Raw genomic sequence first — 23473 nt, forward strand, 5'->3', positions numbered from 1 at the left:
ATGTAGTGACTCTTCATCGGCCTTGGAAAAAGTACGACAGTTGACAAGAATAGCCTCGAGAGACCTAGAATTCTCATCAAACAGGGGTTCTTGGAAACACGTCATAAGCACACACTTGTGTGCACACACAGACACATTCACAGTTTTGAATCTCACACTCAATACAGACTAAAGAAGAATGGACCAAAATAAAAACAAAAGTCATAAGAGCTTTTTTAAAAAAAAAACAACAACCTACTAAAGGTAGCTTATATACTAAATAATGATCTCTTTTCCCACGGTTAGAAAAAAAACACTGCCATGGTGGGGAAAACTGCCAAAAAGTATTCTCATCTATTGTTTCCTTCTAATGTTTTTAGAATAAACTAATCCCATGTGTTTGGCGGGGGGAGTAGAAGACTGTATTTTCCATTTCCCTTATTAATCTTCCCAGTGTATGAATGTGTGTAACACATACATCTTTCAAATTACCCCTGGGTTAAGGACACAAGCGGGTGGGAGATCGTATCCTACCCCTAAATTGAAAGGCAATGGTAAACGGCTCTCTTTTGTCAATACTAATCCATAGGACTCCTTTGGTTTCCCAGCGACCAGAATAATGATTGACAAGGGCTGTCTAAGAGTTCTGATCTGAACAACTTACATATAAAAATAACACACATGTTGGTTCATAAATATAAAATCCCATTATCCCAAAGCCACAGTTGGCCAAGTCTCCTAGGATTACTGTGCATTTAACACAGTAGGGGGAGTAATCATTTGTAGGCTTAACAAATGGCCTGAACCTCGACTGCAGGTATCGGCACAGAAGAGTCCTGCCTGAGCTGAGGTCACCTGAAATGGGGCAAATCCATATACATCATCATTTACTTAGAGGAAACTAAAGTGCTGCTAATGAAGAGAGAAATTCTTACAAGCAGCACAGGATAACACTTGCCAACAAAAGCACAGCCCAGCCCAGATTAATACGTTCCCCGAGTGTTCTTCCCTGCCGTGGCTATTTGTTAAAACTGGGAGAGTGCTGTTCAAACGTGAAGTTCTGCTTCTTGTTAATAATATTATTTTGTTTTTCTAGGCACCAGCGATCCTGATTGCTCTCGGAATCTCTTGGGAAATGAGTCTCTATGTAACGTGATTATAATGATTCATTATATTTGCGTAGGGTTTTGTGGCTTAAAAAGCACTTCCACATCCATTATTAATATTATCATTATTAATAATAATAGCTCCCATTTATTGTGTGCTTTTTAGGGGCCAGGCACTGTTCAGTGAACAGTAAACACAGTATCTGCAATCTTTACAATAACCCTACAGGGAAGTGTAACATCCTTGCCATTCAGGAGGAAAACAAGGCTCTTAGAGATCAAACAACCTGCCACCGACAACATAGCTCCTAAGTGGTCAAGATGGGACTAGACTCCTGCCTGCCTGACCCCAAGACCCAAGCCACTCTCACTCTGTCCCATTTCACGTGACCTTAAAGTTACCTGTTTGCTATGTATCATCTGTCATCCATTTAGGCTAAACACTCTCTGAAGGCAAGAAATGTATCCACCACTACCTGGCACAATACTTGGAACACTGTAGGCACTGGAAGAATATTTGGTAAAAGAATGAATGAACCAATAAGCGAGTGAGCCAGTGAACCCTTACCTCTCTTCTGAGGCAAGGCGATTGCTTGGTAATTAAGAAACAGGGATGCAGAGACTCTAAGAGGTGAAGGGACTCCCCAGGGGCACACAGCTGCTAGGTGCCAGGGACTGGGCCCCAACCTAAGCCCATGACTCCTGGTCTGATTGGCCACCCACAAACCAGGCTGCCTCCTTACTGCATGGAAAGCGTGTACATTTGCTGTGTCATCGTGTGTTGACAAGCAGAGGGCAAGAGCTGCAGGCCAGCCCTGAGCCTGGGTACACGGCCCACCTCCCTGCACACCACCCCCCAGCCCAGACTGGAAGCCCGTGACCCTCAGAATAAAGGCGGAAGCTCCAGCCAGGGGATGGATGAGGTTCGGGGGAGCAGTAGATGGAGAGCTGACAATTCAGGCAGCCAAATTCAATTTGAGGGTATTTGGTTCAGCGCTTCCCATTAAGAACACTCAAAGAAAACTATAATTCCCAGGGCTAAGTAAGGAAAGGAGGGAAAAACCCAAAATGAAACAACTTTTCGCTGAGTACAGTCAATGCTAAGCAAATCCATCACACTGTTTCTCCCGGGGCCAGCCCGGCAGTTGCAGGCCTGTCCTCAGGGCGGCGGAGGGAGAGAGACGCACCAGACGGGAGAGAGCAGACCCACAAAAGGCTCTTCACAGCCCAGGCCACGTGCAGGCATCCAAAGGAACCCTTACGCCGTCCACAAAGCACTTTATCTAACTCAGTCGTTTAGTTCTCACGAAAACTTTGGAAGGAGGTATAAGTAGAATTCCTATTTTGTAAATGAGAAATTGCGTGGGAGTAATTAAGTAACGTGGTCAATACATGGCAACTTATAAGTGGCTGGCATCTGAACCCAGGTCCCTGTGACCTCCGTAGCTGAACCCTTCCACTCTCCACTACCAAACGGCTCCGGCCACCCAAGGGGGAGCGGAGACTAAATCCAGCTGGGCGTTCCGCACACACAACTGGAGGTCTCCTGTTCCAATCCAAGCTCAACCCAACACAGGAACTAAAAGGGCCTATGTATTTTTAATACGGTAACATCACTCCCTGCCTCGCCTCCCTCATCTCAGCAAAACTTGAACAAAAATAGCAACGCTTTAAGTTCCCATAGTGCTGTTCCTGTAAGAGTGTCCTCTCGCCTGCCAGCAGGGAGTTGGGGAGCACTGTTTCCGGTGGAAAGGTAGTAAAGCACAGTGCTTAAAAACACAAACTCGGGAGCCCGATGACTTAAATTTGAATCCCAGTTTTAAAGTTGTGTGACCAGCCCGGCCGGGCGTGGCTCAGCGGTTAAGCGTCGCCCTAGGATCCAGGCGATCAGGGTTCGATTCCCGGTCAGGGCACATGCCCGGGTTGCGGGCTGCAGCCGATCAATGACTCTCTCATCATTGATGTTTCTATCTCTCTCTCTCCCTCTCCCTTCCTCTCTCTGAAATCAATAAAGATATATTTTAAAAAAAATAAAAATTAAAAAAATAAATAAAGTTGTGTGACCAGGAGCAAGACTTGTAACCTCCTTGAGCCCCAATTTCTTGATCTGTAAAGTCAGTCTCTCATCGACTTGTTGTGAGGATTAATGACATGAGACCTGAAGCACTTAGACAGTGGCTGGAAGATGGAAAGCATTTCCTAAAATTCTGTCATTATCATCACTAGACGTCAACACACAGGTGGACCACAGGACGCTAGATCGGGGAGGCCCCAGCAAAGTCAGCTCCCCTAATTCTTCAAAGGAGAAACTGAGCCCCAGGGGGAAGCCCCATCTCCAACCCCCTGCGCTAAAACACTTAGAAAGCCAAGGACTGGCCCCCTCTGCCCGGGGGGGGGGGTCTTTGCTGCATTTCCACACCTTCCTCAAAGTCCCATATTTCCACAGGGACTGTTCATCTGAAAAGGGCTTCCCTTCCCTGACTTGTGAGAGGTGGTGATGCGGCCTTGGCTGAGCAGGGTTTTCAGAGAAGCCTTAATACCACTTGGCAAGGCAGCTAATGATAGTCGTTGAGCATCCTCAATCCAGAAGCTGCACAAGACCAGGCTGCAATCCCCAGGGCCAGCATGGGCACATTAACGTGCAGCCAGTGCAATGACTCAAGGGCTGATTATGTCCTTGGTGGATTAGCTGTGCGCCTGGCTTCTCCTCTCTCAATCAGATGTCCCTTGGTTGCTTCATGACTCATTGACTCTCCCCTCAGATGGTGAGAAGGGAAGCGGAGAGCCTCTGAGTCTCACTGGTACTAATTAGCAAGTCTTACCAAGGCTTCCACTGCAATGGCAACGTCTGCCAACATAGACCCCAGTCGTACGGGCATTTGAGAGCTGAAGGTTATTTCCATAGTAACCTAGGATCCTGGATTTGGAGCATTCAAATCCTACTGCGGCCACGTATTAGCCATGTGCATTTGGGCAACTCACTTTATCTCACTGAGCCTCAGTCTTTTCATCTGTAAACTGGAAAGAATAATAGTATCTACCTCCAATGGTTGCAACAATGAAACGAGATCATAAATGCAAACATGCAGCACAACGCCTGATACACAGAAGTTACTGAATAAATTGTACCTATTATTTAAAAAAATATATTTTTTAATGTTCTGGCAAATATGTGTTCTGAATCCTGAGGTTTTGCAGCTAGCTCATGACTTCCCTGCTGACTCCTGGCTGACGTTGGCTGCAAGGAGGAAGGCTCTGCACATTCATCAGGGAGGTTCCTGCTTGCAAGACCATTGGGAGAAAGAAGCATAAAGTGGAAACTGGGACGTGTCACCAGATTTCCACTCCATTCCCATGGTTCCAACATTTCTAAGTTACAGCATCGTGTCTGATAAATCGCTGAATCTCTCTGAGACTCAGTTTCCTCATTTCTACATTGGGGAAGGTGGTATTTCCTGATCTGCCACCTGAACGTGAGTGTGAGGAAAGGTGGTATTCATATGGTCGTTGCTGCCACTAGCATCATCACTATTATCATCAGTGAGGAGCATATTTATAATTACTGAGTTGCTAACTACAAGCCATACAGTTAAACATTCTAGTTCTATGTCCAAACTAAAACATTAGTGTTAATCATTGCATTTTGCAGATGCAGAAAGTCTCACTTCCATAGCTTTCTCTCATGCCCACCTGCTCACACTCCACCGGTCTGCTTGCATTCTCTTAGCTGGTAACGTGACTCCCCACATTTAATATCTGTGACTTGAAGACATGTTTATCTACGTGAGGTGCTCAGACCAAGGACAGTTATCTTCATTTCTGCATCCCTGGGACCTCGCACGGCGCCTTGCATTTAACAAACATCAGTCAATTACTGTCCGTCGCAGGGGGAAACTTTTAGGTGAAACTAAGAGACTCGGACCAGCCAAGATGTGCTCCTCCAGGGCTGGTTAGGAGGGTCCCTTCAGAAAGGCCTCTTCTGAAGGGAACTGTGATTGCAGAGGCGCTGAGGTCACGGAGGGTCCTAGAAAGAACCCGAGGGGGCTTGGAGAGCAAACGGAACACGCCCTGCCCTCGCAAGGAGGGAGAAAGGACATTAACGCCGACTCCAACGTGGCAGAGTTCCTGAACCCGTCTTTGATAATCTATCTTTTGCCAGAAAAACAAAAAAAGGGGGGGGGGGAGAGAGAGAAGAAATGTGGACCATTAGGAAGTAATTAAGACCTCACATGGACGGCTGCGGCAAGAGGCCGCGAAGGGAACCTCAGGGCCCTGGGGAAGCGCCAAGCGGGCAGCAGGTGCCCCGAGGGGCTCGGAGGAGGCTAACACCCTACCGAAGCTCTTACGGTTATTTCCGAAAAGTCGTGGAGGAGCAGCAGGAGAACATACACTTAAATTTTTTAAAACATCAAATGTCGTATTGATCTTTCAGACAGAAAGAAAAAATACGAGAAGCAGGAGCTTTAAGAGCTCCGAGAGAAGGGGAAATGCTGCCAACTGTGTGGGGCAGGCGTTTTCAGATAGAGCATCGCAGCCGATGCCCGCCTGCCAGCCGGGCCTGGGTCCCTTCCCTGTCCCTGTCCCTTTCCCAGGCCGGGAAGCCAGGTCTCAAACTGAGGAAGCGACTGGGCTAAGGGGCCGCTAATCACTGCCTGGGCTGGGATCCCACCCGTCTCTGCCTCGCTCTGGCAGGGCCCCGAGATGTACCCTTTTTATTGCTCTCTTACAACAGGGATTAACAAATTGGACACAACCCAGGAAAACAAAGGAATTATGAGGCTGCATAAGGCCAGGGTTATTAAAAAAAAAAAAAAAAAAAAAAAGCACTGATCACAGCCCACAAACATGATAGCTTTTCAATACAATTACAGACAGTGGATGAGAGGATCACAAGATGACTTAATCTGGACCCACAATAAGTCAAAAGCGCTTCTTGCAAAATTAATTCAAATGGACCAGGAGAGGCTGCATGACTGGAAATCTCAAAATTAGCTGAAAGGCATTAAACACCGAATAATGGTGGAAATAATTCAAATACCAGGGCAGGCACCAAGTCTGGTGGAGCTCACAGCCCCTCGCAATGTCATTTTATGAATCCTCCTGCTGGTCAGTAGCACGTGGTAGGACTGAGCTAAGGTCCTGGGCGAAGAAGAGCCCCGTTCAAGGGAGCTTCCTCCCGAGGCCTGGGGTTAACAGAAGTAAGGGCCAGACAAGGGCTGGTTGCCTTTCTCACCATTAACACCTATAGAAGAGGAGTTGTGGGCATTGCATAGGGAAGCAATGAGGCAGGCAGAACAGAAGCCTGAATATCTGGCTGAACCAAATCCCATCATCCCAGGCTTAGAGACCTATTACGCCAGGTCCTGCCTAACCCTGCGGTCTCCATCCTGCCCTTTGCAATGGACCAAACTTTAGAACCAATTCTTCCTCCTGATGGGTCCCCCAATCCCTCATCCTATAGTCCTCTGAGGTCTGGGGTTTACTCAGACAATACTAGACCGAACTCAGTTCAGTGTCTGCAACAAACACCTCCATGCACAACTATGTGCCCCACACACTGTGTTAGGTCATAAGGTTGGAGAGATGGACGAGGCAGGTGCCCTTGCCCTGCCCTCTAGGAGCTCAAGCTAGAAGGGGATGTTTAAGCCAGAGTGTGCACAGTATATTCATTCATCCTTGCCTAAATGTATGTTCAGGAGGTTCACCATTCTTCACAGAGGTTCAGGTCACAGAATTAGCGAATCCCAGAGGAGGCATTCAAAGCTGCCGTACAACAAGCTCACCAAAGCCATGCACACCCTTTCATGGCTACAGGTCAAGAGAAATAACTTTCATGACTGAGCATCTATTTTGTGCCAGGCATTTTCTTAGGGCATGACAGCATGCCACCCTCACAACCCCTCTTACAGCGTCATCATTAATCCTACGTGGCACGTGACAAAACAAGGACCCGAAGAGGCACAAGGTCACACACGGCTTGTAAGGAGAGGAGCAGGGGAGTCAAGCTCAAGTCCGTCTGCCTCACAGATTTTACGACACCCACCATTTAGTCAGGATGTGTATTAGTTTCCTATTGCTGCTGTAACAAACGACCCCGAACTTAATGACGCGAAACAACACGAATTTATGATCTTCCAGTTCTGGAGGTCAGAAGTCAAAAACAGGAGCCAAAGTCAAGGTGCCAGGAGGGCTGCGTTCCTTCTGGAGGCTCTGGGGAAAAATCCACTTCCTTGTGTTTTCCAGAGGCGGAGCTGCATTCCTCGGCCCCAGGCCCCTCCCTCCCTCCTCATAGCATCTTTAATTCTCTCTGTGCCTCTCTCTTCACATCTCCTTCTCTTAAATGGACCCTTGCCATTATATTGGGCCCACCCGGATAATCCAGAATAACCCCCCATCCCAAGATTCTTAGCTTAATCACATCTGCACGGTCCTTTTTGTCATATGCCACAGCACATTCACAGGTTAGGAGATCAGGACATGGGCATCTTGGGGAGGGGGTAGCAATAGCATACTTACCTACACTAGAAACCATAAAGAATAGTTCCACTGTCCTAAAAAGACTGTGACGGTCAAAGAGGTAAAGTGAGTCTTTGGGACACATGTGCAATTGGCAAGGTAAGAATCTGAACCCAAACTGGTCTAACTTCAAAGTCCGTTTCCCCCCCTTAACATAGCACACAGCCTCCAGGCAACTGACAGACAGATCAGCCATTCACAGGGATAAACAGCCAAATCCAAATCTATAATCATCAGGAAGGTGTCAGGACTGACTCGGTGATTCTCCGGGGTGGTGGGAAATGGTTGTGAAGATCTGACGCTTGCATCTTTGGATGTACCAAAAAATACATGTTTGCGGTTAGTAGAATGCTGATGGGTGTGGCTAAAGGTAAAAAAATAAAATCTCCTTTTCAGCAGCTGAGGGGGAGAGGGGCTGAGCCTGAGGAAGGGAGTCAGACAGACACGACGGATTCAGGCCCCAGATCTTATGACTTTAGTCATAAGCAGGTTACATCACTTCACTGGGCTTGGCTTCCTCATGTGAAAATAGGGTGGCGATGTCTTCTTGGGAAGACCCAACACTGCAATACAGTAGGAGCTCAATAAATGTGGGCACGTTATTTTTTAAAAGATATGTTTTTCTTGTTTTGGGGTTTTTTTAGAGAGAGGAAGGAAGAGAGGGAGAGAGAACATCAATTGGCTGCCTCCTGCACACCCCCTACTGGGGATCAAGCCTGCAACCTGCGTCATGTGCGGACTGGACAGCTTCTGGTGCCTGGGACTGCGCTCGACCAACTGAGCCACGCCGGCCGGGGCTAAAATGTGGGCACTTTCATTTTCTCACCTTCCCTGTGCTGACTCAGGTTTAAGAGCGAGAAACAAAGACATCTGGGCTTCATTTGAAGACAAACCTCTAGCTGTGCAACTAATCTTGACAAAATCACCGCTCCCCCGGCGCGGCTGTGCTCAAGGCCTGGCTGAAGGCACACAGAGGAGGGAGAGCGGGCGGGGGAGGCGAAAACAGGCCTGTCAGCCCAGGAGGACTAGCCGGATGCATTATTCAGGGTTTCGGGGGGGCCGTCAGGAACGGGCCAGGGAGCGAGAGGGCTTTCGGACTCTTCGGGACTTGGCGGCTCTCCGAGCGAGGCCAGGTGCCACAGCCCCTATTAGTCCGCTGCTTGCCAGCCCTTGGTGATCCACGGGGACCATCTCAGCAAACCCAGGGCTCTGTGCCGGGCAGGAGGTTAATCGCGCCAGGGCCCCGTTCTGGAAAGCCTTTCCTAAAACCCTGCTGCGGGAGCCGGCGAGCGCTGAACTGCAGGAAACCAGATGCGGCAGGCACGGGGCAGATCCCCCTCACCCGTCAACAGGGTCACTGGCGGCCTGCAGAGGGAGGTGGGAAGGGTGGTGAGCAGCGTCCCAAACCCACAGAGATGCCCTCACCTATCTAAAATCCCACCTGGCCTCTCTCTGAGTATAAACTGGCATAGCTCTACTTTGGAGGGCAAATCCACAGTGTCTATGCAAGCTGACAATGCCCATATTCTTGTACCTGGTAATACAACCCGCATAAGCTTCTAATCTACAGAAACACACACTCAGTGGAAAGTTAAAAACGGGTTCTCTGTAACAGGTTTTTAATAATAAAAGACTAGAAAGAGCATAAATGTTCAGCAACAGGAAAACGGTCTGGATAAACTGCAGTATATCTATACTTCGGAATGAGGCCATTAGAAATAATGAGGCAGATCCACACGTCCTGATACTGAAAGATTTCCAATCGTATTTAAATGAAAAACATACCCATGCAAGTCTCAGAATAACAGATACGGCAACGGTCCTACGTAGGGGAAAGCGCAGGTGCATATCTGGGTGGACACATACATGTGGATGTACGTAACGGGGAAAATGACTGGAAGGAGACGCCTCAAACCGCGAACAGCGATGACCTCTGGGAAGGGAAGGGGCACGGGGATGCTGAGGGCAGGCTGCCTCTTTAGAACTCCATGTAATTATATTTTGATTATATTTTTACAAAAGGAATGGGTTTGTATATTATTTATGTAATTTATAAAAGTATAAATTTTAAAAATGCAACCCATTTCTAACCATGATGAGAACAGGAAGCGGCTTGGCAGGTGGACCCAAGTCCTTTATTTCTCAAGTGAGGCGAACAGGCAGAGACAGACAGAGATCTGTCCCAGGTCACTCAGTGGGTTTGAAGAGTTGAGTTCTTGGCATCTAGTCCGAAGCTGTCTCCTCCTTCAAGGTGTGCAGTCCTTGAGTGTCCATGTCAGGAAGCCAGATTCCCACTCGGTAGCAGGGGGACTTTAATTGTCATCAGGCTACCTGGGGGCACCGTGCTACGGAGGCCTGGGTCAGGGGCACTGGCTGCCTGGGGCCTCAGCCAAGCCACTCTTTCCTTCTGGGACTCCGATTTCTTACCTGCAATGTGGGGACAATACCATCTTTCTCATGGAGATGTTATGAGCACCAAATATTAATTCCCCTTCCTCCTTTCTAAGAAATACTCGTTCTCTGTCCTTCTTTTCTGAGAGGGATGCCACTCCTGGAAAAATTGAGAGACAACGAGGTTGAGGGTGTCTCAAAGCAAGGGGTGCAAATTTCTGTCCTACCCTAGACCTTCCTGGTGGCATCTGAGAAAGTCTGAAAACATTCTCCCCACTGCAATGCCGCCCCCTCCCCTCCAGCTTTCTGAATGCTGTCATCAGGAACCAAGGGTTCAATGTGCTCCCCCATCTCTGGGGTCTGGAGCCAGGGGATCAGCTGCGGAAAAGAGGCGCCTGGTGTTCTCCTGAATCTGGCCAGAAGGAGAGTCACTCGGCTGCCTCCCGCTGACCCAAGAAGAGCCAGCCCAAGCTCCTGCGGAGGGGGCGGCCTCGCCAAGGTGAGATGATGGTGACTGGCTGGCTCCAAAAATATCTCCCAACCTGGCTGTTGTAGATGCCAGAAAGTCCACCGTTAATCTTTCCGGTTAAGTCTGCATAGGCCTCTGTTAGCATGTAAATGCTTCTCCTGGGAGGAACAGTAAAACTTAGCCCGACTGAACAAACATGTACTGACAGCTGCTTCAAACCGGACACTCGCGAGGGGCAGGGGGTGCGAAGGCGAATGCAGTAGGTGGTCCCTGTCCTCCAGGAGCTCGGCGCCCGCAGGAGCAGCAGGGCGTGTTCCAAACACTCCCAGCAACGGAGAGAGCTCAGAAACCAGGTAAAAGAGGGAAGGTTTCATCACGCTCTCCCTTACATTTTATTAAGAGCTCACCTGCGGCACACGCTACCCGGCGGGCTCCACCGACACGGCTCAAAAGTGTGTGACTTCTTTGGAACATCGCAGTCAGCCAAGGATGCTTTCGGAGTATCGTGATTTTTTTTAAAAAGTAGTTTAAAAGATCAATGTGACAGCTTTGTGGGTGATGGGTAAAAATGCTCAAGGTTATATAGTTCGGAAAAAAAAGAGGAAACACTAATGTGAAAGATTTTAAACGGCGAGAAACAACAGGCCGTGAGAATATATGGCCGGGAAAGGTAGGCTCTGGAAAAGATGAAGGGATCCGTGGATAAATAAAATGTGGTAAATCCATACACTGGAGAACTGTTCACCCAAAAAAGGGGATGTAGTACTGATACATGCGACAGCGTGCACGAACTTTTAATGGGTTATTCTAAGTGAAAGGAGCTGGTCACAAAAGATCACATATTGTACGATTCCATTTATATGAAGTGTCCCGAGCAGGCAAAAGCCACAGAGACGGCGAGTAGGTGAGCAGCTGGGGGAGGGAATGGGGAGTGACGCTTACGGTTACGGGGTTTCTTTTGGGGGTTATGAACTGTTCTGCAAGTAGACAGTCGTGATTGTTGCATGAGCCTGTAGTTCTACTAAAAGCCACTGCATTGTACACTTTCTTCAAAGGGGTGAATTTTATGATATGCAAAGTTTATCTCAATAAAAAAATGAACAAAGTGTGAAGAGGGAGAAATAAGTGTTCAGGTCATGGGAAGGGGCGTGTGGTTCTTCAGGAGAACTCAGGTCGAGGTCATAGTCAAGGTCACTGGGGTGTTGGGAGCAAGTGTGATAAGACATAAGACCAGAAAGTGGGCAGGGGTCGGCCGTGTGTGCCCCTCGGGCCGCATTAAACGGCGTGGTCTCTATGGTCAGAAGAAAGAGCCACTGGTAGGAGTCAGGCGTACGCTGCTCTAGGTTCACTCTGCCGGTACCGGCAGCATGAATGGCAGGGAGTCAGGGACAGCCAAAAGGGCGACCTGTTACGGGGTCACGCGAGGTGAGGGGCGGAGGGTGTACCAGGGGAGAGCAGGCCATGGCTCTGCTGTCTGACGCCCGGGGCGTGGATGACTGAGCAGGTCACTAAGTGCCCTAACCGGGAAGGGCAGGAGCTTAGGCGAATAGAAAGAGTCTGTTTGGCAGAGATACCTACTTAGTACCTACCATATGCCAGGGGCTCATAAGACATAGTACGGCCATATTTCTATTAATGCTCCCATCCAACCAGCAAGATCAATTTCATTATTTTCCCACTGTTTAGGGAGGGAAACTGAGGCTTGGAAGAGCTACAGAACTTGCCCAAATACACCGAGATGGCAAGAGGGAGCATGGAGATACAGATCCAGGTTTGTCCGATGCCAAGTTCTTTGCCTCTATGCTCTTCTCTATGGTGCTCCTAGGCGTGGGCTGGCAAATGACTTTCAGCACCCCCCCCACTGCCATCTAGTAGCAGTGACTGCCTGAAGCCCTGGGTTGAGATAAATTCTGAGCCCAAGCCCAGGCCCAGCAGGAAAATAGACCATGATTGATCAGGAACGCAAGACATGGGCTCAGAAGGAGACGGCGGTGGGGGAAGCACACCGGAGTTTCCATTCCTGCTGTAGGAGTTCAGGGACGGAAAATACAACATCCAGCTGAAGGGATTAAAAACAGCCGCTTGTAAACTACGGGTGCACACAGCAAAAGATGAACCTCAAAAACTCACAGAGCAAAGGCGTCAGGAAGGGGTGCATGCCGTATCAAGGCCCAGAAACTTTCTCTGTGAAAGGCCAGCTAATAAGCATGTTAGGGGTTTTTTTTGGAGGGGGGGGGGCGGACAATCTCTATCACAACCACTCAGCTCCGCCCTCTTGGCATGAAAGCAGCTGTAGACAATACATAGACCCATGAACACGGCACTTTGCCAAGAGGACTATTTATGAACGTGAAATTGGAATTTCATATACTTTTTATGAGTCATAAAATATCATTCTCCTTTGGATTTTCTTTCCAACTATTTAAAAATGTTAAAACCATTCTTCATTCACAAGTCACACAAAAAGAGGCGATGGGCTATTTTTGCCCCAAAGACCATAGTTTCCTGTCCCCTATACTAAATGTATCCATTTATACAGGTCCAGGACAGACGGAAATAATGAGTAGTGATAGGTACCAGCCCGGCGGCTGCCTAGGGGTGGAAATAGGCTGACTGGGAGGGATCGCCAGGGAACCTTCCAGAGTGACGGTCTTATGCATATATACGTGTACAAAATTCACTGAAATATACACGTAAGAGCTGTGCATTGCATTGTATGTAATTTTAACTTCAATTTAACACTGTTGCTTTGAACTGAAACACTGGGGTAGGGGTGGGGAGAATGGCTGCCTGGAGGAGGTGCCATTTGAATGAACCTTGAAGAATGCATTCAGCCTCCAAGAACAGGAAGGAAATGTTGGAGCAGATGACCTGTAAGGTTCAATCAGGGCTCAAACACTAACAAAAAAAATGAAGGAAAAATTCTATTTGGCAGGAAGCAATGAAAGTATGGCTTTATTTTCCACCTCAGAAATAATTGCCTTGTGCAATAATTGGGGGACGTCGTCTGGGAGCTGATGCAAGTGGAGCTGGGTGCAATTTGGGGAGATTTGTTACGCTCAGCTCCCTCCAATCAATTCCAGTGGCTCAGATGTTCCTGACCTGTTGCCTGGCATATTGTGAAAACAGCTTTTATTTACTGTACTTCCATTAAAAGATGAAATCCACGAACAGGGACTCACAGGCCAGAAAATCACCGTTTACGTCTCCACTTATCTTCCTTCGGCAGCCAAGAACGTCATCTTCTCGGCGCCTGGGATCTGGCTTCAGCTGCCAATTTCAGGGATGCCAGGGAATATCTGTAGGAGCCCAAATCTGGGTAGTGAGATCCGGCTCTGAGGAAAGGCTGCACTGGGTTAAAATGGGAGTCCCCCTGAAGGTAAGCAGACAGCATGGTCACACGGGATGACGCGGGGTGGCAAGAAAAGGGATGGATGCCAAGTCTGGCTTCAGCCAGAACTCAAGGGGTCTTGGGAAGTCTGGTCAAGTAGTGTGGTTGTTTGGAGGAAATACTGGATGGTGATTCAAAGACAAAAATGAAACCGAAGATAACTTGAGCAAGTCACTAGTCCTTTCTCAGCATAACACATGTCTGAGCCTAACCAAGGCAGGTATCTGCTTAAATGTCAGCTTTGCTGCCAGATGAATGACAAGAACTGTGGTAACTGAATGGATGGATGGATGGATGGATGGATGGATGGATGGATGGATGGATGGATGGATGGATAAGTGGATGGATGGATGGATAACTGGATGGATGGATGGATGGATGGATGGATGGATGGATGGATGGATGGATGGATGGATGGATGGATGGATGGATAAGTGGATGGATAAGTGGATGGATGGATGGATGGATGGATGGATGGATGGATGAGTGGATGGATGGATGGATGGATGATGGATAAGTGGATGGATAAGTGGATGGATGGATGGATGGATGGATGGATGGATGGATGGATGGATGGATAAGTGGATGGATGGATGGATGGATGGATGGATGGATGGATGGATGGATGGATGGATGGATGGATAAGTGGATGGATGGATGGATGGATGGATGGATGGATGGATGGATGGATAAGTGGATGGATGGATGGATAAGTGGATGGATGGATGGATAAGTGGATGGATGGATGGATGGATGGATGGATGGATGGATGGATGGATGGATGGATGGGTGGGTGGGTGGGTGGATGGTTGAGTGGGTGGGTGGATGGATGGATGGATGGATGGATGGATGGATGGATGGATGGATGAGTGGAGGGGCAGATGGGTGGGGGGCTGATGAGTTAATCAGCGGTATGAATACATGGATGAAAGGGAGTCTGGAAATACTGTATAGCAGAAGTGGGAAGAAAGACATCTACAGGTATTACCTCAACACTCCTCTTACTACCACAGCTCAGCCTCGCTACACTGTGTGCCCACCGTGACCAATTCCACAACACATATTATCACGGAAGCTTCCTGACGTCCTTACTTCAATAAAGTGACCATTACATTCCTTCTACTTCAGAGTAATAAGCACGTGAATTACACGCACACACCATGCCTATAAACATGCTAACCGTGAGAAGAACATAAGGGAGTTTGGGATTCCTTCTCTTATTGGGAAGCATAACTCAGACCCAGAAGAGCACGTAGTGTAGAGTCAAAGAATTAAAACTTTTCACAAACTATACCTAGAGTATGTGGTCCAGACACTAAGCAATGAATCAGAAGTTTTAGGCCGACATGAATACGTGTGCACAGGGAGTGCGGGCGTGGGGGTGAGCTAATGGGAGAGGTCGCCCATGGAGGAGCTCTGGAAGACAGAAAGGGGTCAGACAGGGACGAGCACAGAGAAGTGGGGGTCGGGGGAGGCCGGGGAGGGAGCACAGGGGTACTGACAACTCCGTGGTCAAGACCCAGGGGGCAGGGGTGTCCAGGCAGGTTGGAGGCGGCTCAGTGAGGGAAGTGCTGAGCACCAGGGCACAAACCTCTCGCCTGCTGCCTACCTTGGGAAGACACGGGGGAGCAGGGAAAGACAAGAGAGAGAACAGAAGACGGGGTGCAAAGGGAGAGAGATGGAAGGGGAGCTAAACAGAGAAAGAACAGAAATGTAGGGAATTCTCTGCATCCAGGAATTTTAATCCTTGACTCAGGAGAGACGAGGACCCCCGGGAGCTTCGGAGGCAGCCCCAGCTGGGCAGAGGTGGGGCTGCTAATGCAGGAAGGGTCAGCGGCCTTGCCCAGAGTGCCCAGGCTCAGGCGAGTGGGGCGCCGGGAACCCGTCCCTTCCTCCAGCGCCAGCTCTAAGTTGCTAAGGTTACCTCCTCAACTCCTAATTAGAGAAGCTGTCACTCTCTGACAAAGATCAGGAGGGAAGGGGGGTGAGCGCAGGCATTTCATACTCTCCGACAAGAAGAAAATAATAAAGCTAGTTCCGCAATCACAGAAACCCTGCCTGCAGCCAAAGGCCTGTCTTCACGGGGACCACCCTCTGCCACCAGCTGGGGGAGAGCTGGGGATGAGCAGCCATCCCTGCAAGCGGGAGCCGCGGGCAGCCCGCAGCAAAGTGCAATGGGGTGTAAGACGGGCCAGTCGGAAGGAATGAGCCCATTTTGCTGCTGGGGTCTGGCGAGCCTCAGTGACCCGGAAACACGACACCCCTCTCAGCCAGCCGGCTCCGCTGAGCGGAGGCAGCCTTCGCCCTGTGGGGACCCACGGTCTGGGGGCCAGCACTACTGGGACCAGGATGGAGCATGCCCTGTGTTCAGACTGCGTTTCCGGAGGAGAGCGCTGAGAAAGATGGGGGTAAGGCAGAGCAGGACGGGATCAGGGACACAAAAGGGAAGCAAGCTCTGTGAGGTCCTCCAACTGCAGGATCCCAAAGGAATGTCTCCCCCTCTGACAGCAGGGCGCACGCCACTGAAGGTGCCAGCTCGATTCCTCAGCCGCCTTGGGCAGCCCCCGGGGCATCCTGGACTGGCGAGACCCACATGTGCGGAAGCACCTTCCTTTGCTAAGCCCCCTCCTTATTCTTCTCCTGCACCCACACACCTCGTCCTTACCTAGCCAAGACTACTTCGTCCCTAGGGGAAAGAAGGGCCGGACTTTGTGCCGTGTGCAAGGAAATCCCTTTTCACTAATTACATTTCATTACTCTCTGCAGGAATGGGAGAAGCAGAGGAGCACTGGGCCAGGAGCCATCAACTCACTGTGTGACCCTGGTCAGATCCCTCGACCTCTCTGGGCCTCAGAACGCACACTGTTGCCTGGCCGGGCAGGGCTCAGAGGTTGAGCGTCGACCTGGGATCCAGGCGATCGGGGTTCGATTCCCGGTCAGGGCACATGCCCGGGTTGCGGGCTCGATCAATGACTCTCTCATCATTGATGTTTCTATCTCTCTCTCCCTCTCCTTTTCTCTCTCTGAAATCAATAAAGATATATTTAAAACAAAAAGAACTCACACTGTTGACTTCCTACAGTAAGTTGCGGATTGAATGGGAGAACAGAAAAAAATTCTCCTGCCCAAGAAAATAAGCAACCCAACAACTGGATCTCTGTCCTATTCAGAGAACCAGCCCAGCCCCTAGGAGAGGACCTGGTATACAGAAGGTGCTCAGTAAATGCTCGCGGAACTGAATCAATGCTTTGAGAACTGTATGCCCTACATGTATTTCTTCATTCCACATACATCTTTTAGTAATTAACAGAGGCATGATTCTGCATGCTGAGCTTACAGTAGAGTGGAAGGAAATAAATGTATCATTAAAATCTGTAACAAGTTCTACCAATCACAGGATGCGATACACAAAACAGGGAGACCAGCGCTAAGCTGAGAAGTCAGGAAAGGCTCATCTGAAGGAAGGACATTAATTGAGAATCTGAACATAGTAGCAGGAGTCAGTCAGACAACAAGAGGTGGAGGCAGGGCCTTTCTAGGCAACAGAAACAGCTGGTGCAAAGGCCCAGAGGCACAAGGGAGATTGCCACATTAGAGGAACTGAGAGAAGCCCAGCAGTCCACAGAGAGGTCACCATCTCCGGCAGGCAAACCGGAAGTCACTGAGCCCTGTAACTACCCCGAAGCGCCCTCTCCTCTGCACACGGCTTTACAGAGCCCCGACTTCGACGCTCTGTTCTGCTGCAAAGGCCAGAGCTGAACAGGACCCTGGAGATCATCTGGGCCTGTGGTGTCTAACTGCACTTCATGGGGCTCTAGGTTCTAAACAGACATCGCAAGGACCGCTTCGGGAGTGAGGGGGAGAGAAGGCTGGAGGGAGGGCTCAGGGTCCGAGTCTCAGCCAGAGCAATTCTGCTCTCCTCGGGTTTTTGCAGTGGGTTGCCCCAGATTCCACTTGAAGCTTCCGTGGCTGAAAGAGGCTTTGGAAAACCACTGCTACCTTACAGGGGAGGACACCACTGGCCCTGATGAGGACGGCTGTGGGTTGGCTATCTGGGAACCATTTTATCAGCTCCTAGATTCACCTTTCAAACTATACCTCTCCCTTCAACCACACCCGGAGGGAATGTCAGTCCAGGCATCCGCTTTTTCCCTGCCTGAGAGGAAACGATGCAGCCACTTTGAGCCAATGGATACAGAAGGGGGGGAGGAAAGGATGGAAACTGTGGGCGCCCCTCTATCATGGTGGGGGTGCTCAGATCCCCAGGACAGCCTTTTCTGAGCCTGCGCCTTCCACCCTGCTATGAGCCATCCCAAACCCTTCCCATAAAGTCCCTTTGCTTAAATGAACAGTTATTTTCTGTTGCTCGCAACCCCACTGATAGAGCTCTAGAATGCACGGACGGCTGGCTCAGGCACTCAGAGAGTTAGAAGTATGCCCAAGGTGAGAAATCGGAGCCCTTCAATGACAGCTCGGGGCTGTCTGGGCTGGTGGCCATTTGCCTCGTCTCTCCAGCCTCGTTCCCTAAGTCTCACGGGTACCAAAAATACAGTCACCTACCTTCCTCTCCATATCCCCCAACAGAACTTACAGGCTGTCCTGCCCTCGGGGTCCTTCACAGTAAACCTGACATGAGCCGCTCCTCACTGCCATAAAGAAATGTACTGAATGTGCAGAGAAACAAGTACAAATATTGCACCAGGAGCTGGAACTCAGGCCAAACAAAAGCAAAGATAAACGCTTACCTGCTTCCTCACTGTGCTACTCCAGTGCATGTGTGTCTCCTACGTGAGCAAAGATTAAAGAAATCTTTTGCAATTTTCTCTGCTCCAGAAAGCACCTGTGAATATCCTGTTTCTACGTGGCTTTTACCTTTGTTCTCAGTCTAAAGGCAATTTAATTTCTTATGTGAAGGAAGCAGCAAAGGGGACGGGCGCTGGGGGTGGGGGAAGGGCTCTGGGTTTCTCTCCTTCCAGCTTGCTTGTTGACTACAGAGCTGTTTCCAGCAGGAGCAGAATTCACTTCCAAGGCACCCGGAGGAGAGAGGAAGACGTGAGCCTAATTGCATTATGCTGCGGTTTGACCAAGCAATCACTGATTTTACTGCAGAGCAAGAAAACGGAAACGACAGAGATAAATTTAACTCATCCATTCCCCAACTTAAGCTCGGGACTCGGGCCACCAACCGGAGGGCTTGGGTCGTGAAGGGGATACGTTGTCTGGGTTCTGCAGCCCCCTCGCAGCGTGCACACTTCGTCTCACCCAGCTCCAGCCATCACCACTTTCCCCCAGTCTCCTCCGACTTGCTATGATGTGGACGAGAGGAGCCTATTAAATGGTAGGACCTGTTCATTCGCTCAGTAAATACTTACTTACTGAGTGCTAATTACGAGGCAAATGCTTTGAGGAGCACAGTGTGGAACACAGTCCCTTCCCTCACAAAGTTTGTGGTCTAGAGACAATAAACACCGACAAACGGAGAGCCAGGCGCAATTTAGATCCAACAGTCAGGGAGGGCGTCCGGGGGCCTCTGGCAAGGAGAGAGAAACAGCAGGGGAGGCGAGGAGGCCGGGGAGGGTGCCCCCCTGGGCAGGGACCCTGCTCCCAGCTGTGTATTAGGATCCCCAAGGCACCTCGAGTGATTAAAAACCAAACAGAACAGTAATGCTTCCTTATTCTGATTTAACTGGCTTAGGACGGGGCCCTGGCTTTTTAAAATTTAAATTAATGCACTATTTATTTTAAGAGCAGTTTTAGGTTTACATAAATACTGATGGGGAAGCACACAGAGGTCCCACATAGCACCTCTACACACACACACACACAGTTTCCCCCGTTTTTTACATCTTGTCTTAGTATGGCACATCTGTTACAATTGATGGGCCAATATAATTGCATTTGATGAACTGAAGTCTAGTTTTCACAGGGTTCACCCTTTGTGATGTGCACGCTTTGGGTTCTGACAAGTTTGGAAATGTGCCCATTCTTACTGCACATATGAAACAGTTTCACTGCTGTTAAACCCCCGGGGCTCCACCTGTTCCTCTCTTCCTCCCTCCCCCCAAACCCGTAACAATGTATCTTGTTCTTGTCTCCACAGGTTTGCCTTTCCCAGAATGTACTATATCTGAAATCATATAGTATGTGGCCTTTTCAGATTGGCCTCTTTCACTTAGCAATATGATTTTAAGGTTCCGCCATGTCTTTTTGAGGCTTGATAGCTCATTTCTTTTAATCACTGAATTATATTGTCGTCTGGATGTATCACAGTTTATCCATTCATCTATTGACAGGCATCTTGTTTGCATCCAAGTTTTGGAAATTTTAAATTAAGCTTCTGTAAATATTCATGTGCAGGGTATTTTTTTTTTTGCATGGGACATAAGTTTCCAACTCATTTGAGTAAATAACAAGGAATGTGACTGCTGGGTCATATGGTAAGAGTATGTTTAATTCTACATGAAACTGTCAAACAATCTAACTCCCGTTTATACTTATTTGCCTAGGGTCCATTCTAGGTCCTGACATTTTTAAAGCTTCCTAATATTCTAACGTGCAGCTGAGGCTGAATATCTTGTAGGCCTTCGCTGGGGACAATGTATTTCCCGATAAGCACAATGGGAAGTCACTGTGAATTTAAGCAGAGGAGAGGTCCGATCTGATGTTCAAGTTCATAGTCATTCTGGCAGCTTGTGAGGACAGGGAAGGGCTAGGCAGGAATTAAGAGCGGCAGGGAATCTGAGAGGCCAGTTAGGAGCCTCCTGAATCACCTGTCAGAGATGAAAGGAACTTGTACCAGGGTAAAGATGTAAAGAAACGGATAAATTCAAAGGATAGGTTGGGAGAAAAATGAATAAGCTTTGGTTATAGGTTAAATAATGAAAGTGTGGAAAACAAAGGGACAAATCCAAGGATTGCAAGAGGTGTTTCCAGTCCTGCTCCAGGAGTGAACTCAAGTCTACCTTGCGGGCGGCAGGAGAGGTTACTGGCCTGTCTTCTCCATCTTCACCTTCCTCCCCTCCTAACTCCTTCCTTCTTCATTTTGCTCTTTTGTTTTGTTACTTTTGAAACAAGAGATCCTCTCGACTCAAGACCAACGGCTACCTTAACATACTACTAAGGCTTGCAAGCTAAACTGAGCGTGGGCCCCCCGGGTGAGTCTTGAGAAGGCACATGTATTTTGGGGACACGGTAACTTGGCTCAGGTGCCTTTCATTGTCAGGTACAGCCAAGGGTTGAAACTGCAGAAGGGATGATCCTTCTTGAAACTTTTCTTCTGAAACTATTCAGCAGATGTTTCTAATGCCCTGAAGGAAAAAGCTTTAAAATAGGACTGGTGATGAATAGAGCAAGAGGAGCAGAGGCTGAGAAAGAGGGGCCCGCCAGAGTCGCAGAAAAAGACCTTCAAATATTTAGCAAAACAGGAATAAGCTCCCCACCCCCCCGCCCAGGTCCTTTTTACCAGCTGCTCTCGGTATCACACCTCACACTGAAAATCAGGGTCTGGGCCAAATTTGTGCAAGATGCACCAAGGGGCCACGGAGGCCTCTGAAGTCCCCCAGGACACCTGGAGTGACATGGGACAACAGGGGCAGGGAAGGAGGCAGCCTCCCTGGTCAGGAGTGTGGAGCCCCTGGCACTGGGGGTGAGGGAGCTGCACCAGGACCATCCCTGCCCTGCCCACCTCCTCTCTCCTGGCTGAGCTGTGCACGGGCCTCGATGGTCAACAGGGGGCCTGGGCTAGCATCTCGGGTCACCCTGCCCTGCCCACCTCTTCTCTCCTGGCTCTGAGCTGTGCACAGGCCTCGATGGTCAACAGGGGGCCTGGGCTGGCATCTCGGGTTGCCCTGCCCTGCCCACCTCCTCTCTCCTGGCTGAGCTGTGCACGGGCCTCCATGGTCAACAGGGGGCCTGGGCTGGCATCTCGGGTCGCCCTGCCCTGCCCACCTCCTCTCTCCTGGCTGAGCTGTGCATGGGCCTCAATGGTCAACAGGGGGCCTGGGCTGGCATCTCGGGTCAGGGTTGGCAGACAGGAGTGACTTGTCCTCGGGGTGCTAGACAGACTTCAGGGCTGTGGGGAGAGACACTGGGAAAGACAGATACACACAGCCAGGGAGGGAGCAAGGAAAAAGGGCATGCTAAAGAGAGAGACACCCGGGAGAGCAGGGAGAAAGGGTTCAGGAGAAAGTGGGAGTGAAGAGGAGACGGGGGGGGGGGGGGGGGGGAGCGACTCCCACTCCACTCTCACCCATCACTCGCAGGGGAGAGTTTTCTGTTCTCTCTCAAAGAAACGCTCATGAATCTTCCATGAAACAGCCACAGAAGCTCAAACCTGTGCATTCAGTCGCATGGCCCTGCCGGCCCCTCTGTCTAAGGCCGGGCTGTGGGATGGACCTGCTCGGGGCGGGGAGGAAGAGGCTGAGAGGAAGGGGCGCGGCTGAGAAATGACCCATCGGGGGCCAGGAATTTCTACCAGTGCCATGAACAGGTTAATCTGGGACACCCCGGACTAGAGGGCAGGCCAGACTTTGCAGGAGAAAGCCTATGAGGCCTTAGTGTCCTTAGGGAACATTGATGTGTTTTAGAAATAAATGGCTGTGCATCTCCTCCTCACAGCTGGATCTCTCTGAGGCCAGGGGTTAAACGGTCTCGCCTGAATGGCAGCTCCACCAACATCTATTGACATGTTACAAATAACAGGTCCTGGGCTAGGAACGGTACAGAAAAGACAAAACCCCATCCCTCCCCCTCAAGGTCTCGTAAGCAGTGCTGTTCAACAGAATTTCCGGCGGTGGTGGGCGAGCTCTATATGTGTGCTGTGCAGTGTGGCAGGCGCTACCCACGGCGGCGATAATGTAAATTCAAATTCATTAGAATTAAGTAAAATTTAAAACTGAGGCCCTTGGTTTTGCTGGTCACACTCTGAGCGCTCAGGAGCCACTGTCTACTGCACTGGACTGTGCAGAGTGAGACAAGACACAGATGTACACATTTGCATATAAGACAGGTGGCCCAAGAGGGGCCTGATAAAGTTTTCTGAATAAAGTTATTAAAATATGAATGAAGGGAGGGAGGAGAGGGGAAGCTATAAGGATGGAAGTTTCCCTCAGAAAGTAGCTCACGAAGGCCCTCGCCAGTGTCTTCAGTGGTTAGAGCGTCCGCCTGCGCACCGAGGGGTCGGGGGTTCAATCCCAGGTCAAGGGCACCTACCTCAGTGTGGGCTGGTTCCCTGCCCCTGGTCGCAGTGTGGGGGGGAGGCAACCAGTCGATGTCTCTCTCTCACATCAATGTTTCTCCCTCTCTCTCCCCCTCCCTCCCTTCTACCCTCTCTGAAAACACAGTGGGAAAAATATCCTCAGGTGAAGGTTAAAAAAAAAAAAAAAAAAGATCATGAGGGAGAGAGAGGGTTCCGCCAGCAGACAGAGAGGGAAACAAGGACACCTGTGATAGGGGACGGCCTGTACAGAATCACAGAAATGCGAAAGTAGAGCCTGTTTTCTGGGAGGTGTAAAAAAACCAGTTTGGCTGACATGTAGGCAGAGAAATGGAGAGAGAGACGGAGAAGGTCCTTAGGCGGTGAGCTCAGACGCCAGGGAGCCTGCTCCTAATCCTGCGAGCAGT

At 49.6% G+C, this 23473-nt stretch overlaps 1 protein-coding gene across 4 annotated transcripts in view; it reads right to left on the bottom strand.

Moving 5' to 3' along the window:
* The window catches only part of ASTN2 (astrotactin 2), a 694556-nt gene that overhangs the window by 651277 nt on the left and 19806 nt on the right, over positions 1–23473 (bottom strand). The window lies entirely within an intron of this gene.

Source organism: Miniopterus schreibersii, assembly GCF_964146895.1.
Source record: "Miniopterus schreibersii genome assembly, chromosome: 11".
Classification (NCBI taxonomy): domain Eukaryota; kingdom Metazoa; phylum Chordata; class Mammalia; order Chiroptera; family Miniopteridae; genus Miniopterus; species Miniopterus schreibersii.